Consider the following 10344-nt stretch of genomic DNA (forward strand, 5'->3'; position numbering starts at 1 on the left):
AATTCATCAGATGTGAATTCACCTCCTTGGTTTGATCTTAAACACTTCAAGTTCTTACCAGTTTCCTTCTCAACTAGAGCTTTAAATGATTTAAATTTATTAAATGCTTCTGATTTCTCTCTCAAAAATGTCACCCACATCATTTTAGAATAGTCATTAGTGAAGATCATGAAATACCTATCACTGTAATAACTCTTTATTCTAATAGGGCCACAAAGATCAGTTTGTACCAAATCTAAAACATTCTCAGAAATACAATTCTTTCTCTTGAAATAAATAGAGGTCATCTTACCGATTTGACAATCTTTGCATATCACACTATCTGGTTTGACAAGTTGGGTTAATCCTCTTCCAACACTTGACTTGCTTATCTTAATCAAATTATCAAAATTAACATGACAACATCTTTTATGCCACAACCAACTGTCTTCCATTCTTGCAACCAGACAATTATTAATATTACTATTCAAATAGTATAAGTTACCTCTAGTTTGCTTCCCGGTAGAAATCAGTTCACCATTACCTCCAAGTATTCTGCGGGCTCCACTCTTAAACTCAAGCAAATAACCTTTATCATTGAGTTGACCAACACTTAAAAGATTATCCTTAAGACCATCAACCCAAAATACATCATCAACATTACTCTTCACATTTAGAGATATTGAACCTTTACCTTTCACCATGCAAGGAGAGTTATTTCCAAATCTAACAACACCTCCATCAAATTCATTAAGGGTTATGAACTTACTTTTGTCTTCGGTCATGTGGTGTGAGAAGCCACTGTCTATAATCCATTCATCACTATTCTCCATATGAGATACTAGTGCCTTTTCATCCGACAGTTCCTCCTTCACGACTACAAACACAATTTATTCATTGTCATCTTCTTCTTTTGACTCCTCATCGGTCACACCTCCATCTACTACAACATAACAATGTTTCTTTCCCTTTCCTTTGAATCTTCTAAACTTTTCTTTCTTATCGGTGTTAGGGCAGTTAGCAACAATATGACCAATTTTACTACAAGAGAAACACTTCAAAGATAGCTTTCTTTTATACTTACTAGTGCCTCTTGGAAATCTCTTTGCTAACAGTGCTTCAAGTTCCATCACTTGATCTTCAGTGTCTTCATTTCCCCAGTTACTTCCATGACTTGTCCTACACTCATGATTTTGACATATATCTTTTCCTTTTCAAGCAGATGAACCGGTAACAGAAGCTTTAAAGGAAAATTCAGTAGATTTTCTTACACTATTGTCAAAACTATTTAACTCAGAAGTTGTAAGCTTGCCAATCAATGAATCAACAGTTACCTTATCCTTTGAAATAGATCTAAGTTCTTGGATTGTCGATACTCTTATAGCATATTGAGTTTGAAGAGTTCTGAGCATTTTACTTACTATTGCATCATCTTCTATTTTACCTCCAGCACTCTTTATGTCGCCAACAACTTCTTTGATTCTCTAACCATACTGTCTAATATTCTCTCTTTCAAGCTTTCTTATTATGCTCTTTGAAAATGCTCATCTCCTCCATAGATTATCTCTAACTTTTCCCAAACCTCACCTGTAGTTTCAAATCCTTGAACATCAATATATTTTGAATCAGATAAAGTACTTACAATATCTTCTAGGGCTTGCATGTTATCTTGTTGCTCTCTAAGTTCATCCGGTGTCAAGGGAGTAGTGGTAGGAGCAACATATATTGTTTCAACTTACTTCCAATATTGTGCACCAAGACCTTTGATGTAGATCTTCATTCTGTCTTTCCAAATCTTATAGTTATCCTTGTTGAACTTGGGACCCTCTTTCTTCATCATTTTGAATTCCTCAAAATCTTTTCCTCAAGTGGTTAGGCTTTTTGCACATAGAGGACCAAAGCTCTAATAACAATTATTAATCCTATGAGGATCCAGTTAATATTGAGAGGGGGGTGAATCACTATTAACACCAATTCAAACTTTAAATCGAAAAACAAACATATCTCAGATCTAATATCATCTTTGTCTTTGCTTAACACATTAATCAAATCATTAACGCAACTATCAATACTTTCAACACCAAAGAAATCATATAAACTTGATCATTTACCAACTCATTAACCTTATCAATCAAATCAAATACTTTCTCAAACAACTCCTTATCAATACTGGTAACCTCTAATAAGCTTCTGATAAAACATCATAATCAGTGTCCCTGAAATAATGCATGAAATGAAACATAAACAAGAACATCACATGAAAAACATTCCACGCATGAACACCATAAGTTTTTGATGTGAAAACCCAAATAGGGAAAAACCACAGTGGGAGTTGGCACCCACAAATATTTGTACTCTCTTGAAGTATCCCCTACTAGGAGCTTAGCCCTATTAGGAGCTTACAATACGCCCGATTAGGAGTAGACTCTGTTAGGAGTCACCCGGTTAGGGGATTTGCCTTGTAGCCCAGTTAGGAGCTTTATGATCTGTTGGGATCAACCTCATGAGAGGATTTAACACTCTTTTGAGAGCTTCCCTGTTAGGGGACTTAAATGTTTAAGGCTTGTTAGGACCTATCCGGTTAAGGGATTTAACCTGTTGCAACTGCTAGGGAACAACAGTAAGAAAATGATCTATTGCTTGCACTTCTCTGCTTGCTTGATTAGATCTAATTATACACAACACTTTGCAACTCTCAGGAAGATCTCACACTTTACTTGGATGGCTTAACACATTCTCTAAGACCACCGACACAATAAACATCAATTGTGTCATCCTAGTCGGCCACAAAAACCCTAATTACATCTTGAATTTACAATTCAAATCATAAGAGATCATCACAAATCGCTATACAAATCATTACAACAAATTACAATGCAATATCAACCGTTGGTTGATCATAACCCATCATGGATATCTGTACCAAAGTCAAACCCTCAAAACACTCTACAAAGCGTTTTGTTGATTCCCAAGAAAATCTTCCTTGAATCATGTTAAAACAACAATTAAATCTTTCACGCGGGTTGTGTTGTGTTACCAAATTCATGTAGACTCATCGTCGATCACCATCATAACAAAAATCATTACCGGTTTGATGATTTCTTCACCGGTCTTAAACCCTACTAAAACCTCAGTAAAACTTCATCAGAAATTTGAAACACGCCTTCTGATAATCTCCACAAGCTCCGGTTCTAGTCATATACACCTTTCCATGATACAAGTTCACCATCCAAACTGCAAATCACCAATTATCGTTGATCGACCGATCCAATCAAAAAAATTCTATTTTACCGGTTAAAGTCTTATTTCACATACTTTAGTTCACTGGTGGTAAACCCATATCTTCCGGTAAACCAAATCACTTAGATGACAAAATAAGACATCAGGAACCTCAGTTGACATCAGTTGCCAGTAATGACAACACAAATAACTGATCATGTCATCTATTCATAGAATCTCAATCTCTTCATCACAAATAGACTTCTATCCTTTACCGGTGTAGTCATCCAACTTCAACTGCATCACCTGCATCTATATCAGTTATGTCAATTGCCAACAAGTTCTTCAAAACTTTTTTAGGGGTGACCCTATCTGCCCAGAGTGCATTTTTAAATGGCAATGCCATTCTCTTTTATATTCCACTCCAATTCTCTTGATAAGACGAATGAAGTTTTTGTTTGTAGACTCGGCCAAACCATTACCTTGCAGGTAGTAGTTCAAGGAGGTCTTTAAGTAGACGCCATTGTCTAGAGTGAACTGAGTGACCCTAGATCCAGTGAATGCTCTGGTGTTGTCTAATATGATGGTCTTTGGTGGACCAAAACGTGTAACTAGATCCTCAAGGAAACCTAAAATTTCCATTTCGGTGGAATTTTTTAATGGCACTACCTCTGTCCAATGGGTGAAATAATTTGTAGCCATGAGAATCCATTTGTGACCGACAGAGGACATCTGATTGATCATCCCTATGAAATGTAGCACCCATTGATCGAAAGGTTCATCTACCACTATAGGCCTAAGTAGCATGGTTGCATTCCTACGCTTTCCAACATAGAATTGACACTCTTTGCATCCCTAGATCAAGGTATGTGTGTCTTTGAATAACGAGGGCCAATAATAGCCTGCACGGATAATTTTCATAACAGTGATTTGGGCCGAGAAATTACCTCCCATGAGGCTACTATGGTGTTGGCATTGTGTTTTCATTGATGTCAACCGATATAAGAAATATATATGCAACACTGGCATGGATGAGTATAGGATGAGATATCTTTGATATCACCTTGTATTGTAGAACACCGGTAAGGTAAGGGAGAGAATGTCATTCAGATGAATGACCACTGGAGTCACCAATATACAAGTTAGTGTTTGACTTGTGTGGATGAAATGGACAGGTTATCGGTACAGTGTATCACCGGTAAGGAGAGAATGTCAACTGGTAAGTGATGTGTTGACAATGAGTTGTTGCCAACCGACAAGCTTATGACCAGTGTACAAGAAGGATGAGCAAGGTGTTTGAGTTGTTGTTTGTGATGACAAGGCATAATGTTACCTATATCACATCAACACAGGAGGAGAAGGATGTACAGGTCACCGATATGTTGTGTGGTTGCAAATTAATAGGACTCCCACTAGATAGAGATACAGTCACCATGTGAAGAGATGACTGACAATGAATGTTCCCACACTAGATCACATGTGCCTGTTTGAAGATATGTTGCACAAACAAGAAAGCCACATGACTGTATTGCAGGATGCAGATGACAAGGAATCACTAACACCAGTAAATGGAGCTTATCTCCTATTATGCATAATGTGCATCATAGTTTTGTGAGATAAGGTAGAAGAGGTAAAGACAGGTGTTTCAAGGCTCACACCGGATCTACCGGTGAATCAAAGGAATGCCTCATGTGCATGAGATCAAGAATATGTACTGGACCGATAGAGAAGGCATGTTGAGTTGTCGGTACAGATGAAGAGTGATAGGTTTGTCACTTTAACAAACCAATTGAGATATGGTCTGAGCTGATCAAGAAGAAGGCAAGGCTAAGCAGATGCAAATAGAGAAAAATGACCATATTGAAGATGGATTATGATTGAAGGTTGACGACATGGTGTCATCAAAAGTGTTTACTAGTATGTAAGTCCACAGGTAATATGGACAAGATGCAAATGCATAAGACTTCCCATCTAATGAATATGTGCATAAGGTAGGTTATAAAGAGTGTTGACCAGTTGAGTGTTCCACCGGAAGAGAAGCAAAGTGCAAGGCTGATGACAAACCAGTTTGAGGGTTTAACTGGTGGGGTTAGTAAGCCGGTAGATGAACCCGGTAATGGAGTTGGCTGGTAATCCCATCTATACCGACACAAATATTCCAGCTAAGGTGGAAGGCGACATAGATGCCATGTGGAGATGAAGTGGCATACATGCACAGGCCGGTGTGTTAAGTCTGTGAAGTGTTATGTGTAATACCCTAAAATTGGTCATCTAAACCATGGGCCTCTAATCTCAACAACATCACCAAGGTCCTAACCAAAGGCAATTGAATCAATCTTGAGCACATTATTAATTCTTTAATTATCAAATATCACATGGCAAATCAACTACTCAATATTAATTAAATATTTATTTAATTAATCAAATCATTTCCAATAATATCATTTTGATCAATTATCCCATTTTAATTTATTAAATATCTTTACATATTTAATTAATTAATAAATTTGTCATTCAATCATGCAAAAAGGATTAATTTATTACAAAAGATGAATTAATTTATTACAAAGAGTTGAATTGAAAATAAAACAAAAAAAAGAATTGAATTGAGAGACAAATCAAACTTGAGATATTATTTCTTTTTCTAAATTTAGAACTTGAAATCAGAAAAGCAATTTAATTGAATTATTGAATTATTCTCTAAAATTGGAACTCAAAGCTTTTCATAAAAAGAAGTTCAGTTGCATTGAAAAGACCTTTTTCTTGAATAAATCAAATATATGCATGGAATTATCTATTTTTATCATATATGCATGGAATTAATTTATTATTATTTTCCAATGCAACTTGAACTTCTAATTTGAATGCATTTCAATTAAACTATAATTGAAATCTATCTCAAAGTTAACTGAACATGATTTCTCAATTATTTCAATTAATCCTAAATTGAGCTTTTTCTCTTGTGATTCTCTATAAATTCAGTCTTCAACTCTCACTCTAATTCACCCCAGAGATTTTTGAGAACACACTTGGAGATTATTATCACGCTAATTTCGCTCTGGAGTCATTGAAGATTATTGTGCTTTTTAGATTGTTTGCATCCATTTTACATCCATTATTGTTTGCATCCATTGTTACTTGAATTGATTATTTGCTTGAATTATTCATCCATCTTGCATCCATATAGCTTAATATCATATAGATTAAATCCTTCGTCTTGGTGTAGTCTAGTCACTCGTATTGCTTATAAAAATCTGAGAGCAATCTTATACTCGCATCTTTTAGAAGGCAATTATTCGCTTTGCTATGGTTTATTACTTTGATTATTGATTACTAACCATGCATATAATGACTTAATTGAAGTGTTGTGCTTGCAGCTACAGGTTCACTTTTTCACACACACATTAGGCGGCGAGGTAGATGGTGACAGGTTGACATTTATGTCGACTGCGAGATTAACGGGATGAAAGCAGAGGTTTGCGGCTCGAGGTGTAGAGGACAACAAAAAGCCAACTCAGATTGATATAGGAGATCGAGGTAGATGAAGGATACCGCAAAACCAATCTTGGTGATCGACCAAGAAATCTACTGACAGGTCAAAAGCAGGTTGCCAAAGATAGAAGGCGTGATCAAGAAGGCACGACAATGGCAGGATTGATTGATGACTTACAGTTCATCAATCTAGGCAATTAGATCGGATAAGATCTTATTGGATTTGGTTTGCCTTGAGGTTGATGAGGAAACCCTAACCGCCTGTGATTTTGAATTGGCTTTTGGCAGGAAGACTGGGCTATAAATATGCAAGCCAAAGATATTGTTTGATTCTACTGAAGGGGAGAGTGTTGCTTCTATATGTGAGAGAAAATCAGTCAAGTACTCAATGAGTATCTAAAAAGAGACTGAGGGTGTGAGAGTGAGAATCAGGTTGAGAGGATCAACCGGCAATAGTGAGAAAACTGGTAGTGTCCATACCGGCAGAGAAGAAGTGAAGGTAACTACAGAGAAGGCAGACATAGAACCGGTAGAGTGTAGTACCAGTGACAAGCAGCAGAGTAGCGGAGAGAAGAGGCAACCAGAAGAGAGAACCAACAATTAACTGGATAGAAGATCCAGCAGAGAAATTTACAGAAGAGTTACAAAATTCATTTGTAATAAGGCTATTAACTTGTAAATGAATATGTTTTGTATTCACTGAGTTAGAGCTCAGTGTAGGGGTTGTAGCTCCTTGGGTTGGTTCCCTAAATCAGGAGTCGGTGCTCCTTGGGTTGGTGCCCTAAAATTAGGGGTTGGTGCTCCTTGGGTTGGTGCCCTAAAACATTGTAATCAGAGATTGATTGTGAGGCTGGATTGGAGCAGTAGTCTCCAGCAGCATTTCTCACCGAGGTTTTTCCCATCTTGGGTTTTCCTCGTATATGCTGGTATTATGTGTTGTACCTCTTGTGTGAATGCATTTGTGTTTAGTCTCCTCACTAACCAGTAAGTCTACATTCAGTTAGATCTGTTAACCAGTATACTCACATAAAGTTGTTAAAGGGAAAAGTTTGAGAACCACTGATTCACCCCCCTCTCAGTGGTGCATTGTGTCTAACATATGGAACTCACGCAAGATTTTTTCAGCTTGAGTCTTGTCCACACAACGGAGTAAAACTCCGTGAAAATTTTACTTGAATAGGACACCTTCTAGCAACAGATAACTGCTATTCTAGAGCCTGTAAAACATCTTCTTCTCTGCAGGGAGATTTGAAGGAAACCCTCTGATTCGCATGAAAAATTCATGATCAGCGATCCAATCATTTTCCTCCGATTCTATATGTATTAACATAGTCTCATCTTGAACCTCTCCCAGATCTTCAAGTTCCTAGGCTAAATATTCACAAAGACCCTTGCCTCTAATTACCTTAGTCGGCCTGACATCAATGTCATACTCTAGGATCTTACTAATCCAATTGGCTCTCTTTTATGTGATTTATCCTTCCATGATGTACTCACGAAATGCAGGATGATCCACGTAGATGGTCATCTTGTTACAAGCAATGAAATGTCTGAACTTATTTAGGCCTTTTACAATGGAAAAGGCTTGTTCTTCCACAAAATTATATTTGATTTCATATGCTTTTAGCGTTTTAAAATGGAAAGCAATTGGATGCTCGCCTTTAGACTCTGCATCATTCTGGGTTAATACAATAGTTGTGCTGAAATTGCTGGCATAAACATACATCATAAAATCCTTGGACATGTCCGGATTAGCCAAAACAGGGGTGGATGAGATAGCCTCTTTAATATTTTCAAACTCTTCTTTGGCCTTCGGTGTCCATTTAAAATGCATATCTTTCTTGACCATGAGGGTGAGAAGCCTTACCATTCCAGCAAAATCCGAAATGAATTTGCTAACGAAGTTAATCTTCCCCAAAAAGGACTGGACACCCTTTTTGTTAACTGGAAAGGACAGCTCTTTGATGGCTTTGACACGATTGATATCGATCGACACCCCTTCTTTGGATACCACATGCCCTAACAATTTCCCCTTAGGCACCCCAAAGATGCATTTCTTAGGGTTGAGGGAGACTCCAAATTCCAGGCATTTTTGAAAATCCGATTCAAGATGATTGAAGTGATCCTCCTTGTGCTTTGAAAACATAGTTAGGTCATCTAGGTAAATCAAGGTTATCTTGTTTACCAATTCTCGGAAGGCTATGTCCATAGCCCTCTGAAAGGTAGCACCAACATTAGATAACCCGAAAGGCATCTTCTAATAGGCAGACATCCCCCAATTGGTGGTGAACGTGGTTTTATGTTGGTCCTCATGTTTGATGAGGACTTTATTATAACCGGAGAAGCCATTGAGCATGGAAAACATTTCAGACCCAGCCACTGTATGCAGAATCTGCTCCATCGGAGGCAATGGGTAATGATCCTTCAAAGAATCTTTTTTCAGGTCCCAGAAGTCCACACAAAGGCGATGTCTCCATTCTTCTTCCGGACTGGCACCAAGTTGGAAACCCAGGTACTATGCTTAATTGGATATATAATCTTGGAATCAATTAGTTTCTATAGCTCTTGCGACATTAGGGATTAAATCTTCAGGTTGACTGGGCATTTCTTTTGTCGTACAAGATTTGCTCCTTCCAATTCGATTGTATGTTGGATTACTTTCGGATTGTATCCCTTCAGCTCGTCATATGACCATGTAACCACCCCCTCATATTCATCGCAGAAGCGGAAGAGCCTTTCTTTGTCGCATTGGCGATTCCCTACCTTGAGTTTTCGGCCACCTCCGACTTGGAGCTCAATATAATCCCCTATTGGATGAACATAGCTATGTGTTCGTCGCTTTCGAAAACTTGCTTATGGGCATCGCTGTCAAGTATAGAAGGTCTAACTACTACCCGGACTGAATGCTTATTTTCCAATAATTTTGTCACAGGATAAAAAAGGGACCCCACCATAGCCATGCAGTCAACCACCTGATTTTCTTTCCGGGGAATTCTCCGAATATTGAAAGCTTCAAAGCTCTCAATCAGGTCTCAGACCCTATGGCAGTAAGAACTCATGCGGACATGCTTCACAACTGAAATCCCGCGAACTTGATGGACCACCAATTCATAATCTCCCAGCACTCTCAGCTGCTTAACTCTGTGACGCTCAATGAGGCTTAAACCATGAACCAATCCCTCGTACTCTGCCTCGTTGTTAGAAATGGCGAAATGAAGACAAAAAGAAATCAAGACCTGTTCTTCGAAAGGCAAAGTGAGACAAATGCCTGCTCCGGATCTGGTTCTACATTTGGCCCCATCAAAGTGGAGGGTCTAGAGCTTAGAGGTTAGGTTTTTCTTTTCTTTCTCTCTGTCTTCGGGGTCTTTTGAGACTTTGGGGATGGGTTGGTCTTCATCAAAAATCACATATGTCCCAAGTCCAGTAGCATGATAATTTCCATAAGGATCCACATCTATGAATTTGTTGAGGAAGACTTCTTGGTCCATGGATCTTTCTCTGGTTACCTCTTCATCTTCTAGTAATTCCACACACTTCATCTCTTCTCTTGAAATGGACGTGTGGGTAGCTTCAAAGTTTATCATAACTTCATCAACTATATGTTTTGTATGAAGGGGCTCGGACAATATTTTTAACTTGGCTCCGTGCTTGGTC

The sequence above is a fragment of the Cryptomeria japonica genome, chromosome 1 (assembly GCF_030272615.1).
Source record: "Cryptomeria japonica chromosome 1, Sugi_1.0, whole genome shotgun sequence".
In the NCBI taxonomy this organism is placed as follows: Eukaryota; Viridiplantae; Streptophyta; class Pinopsida; order Cupressales; family Cupressaceae; genus Cryptomeria; species Cryptomeria japonica.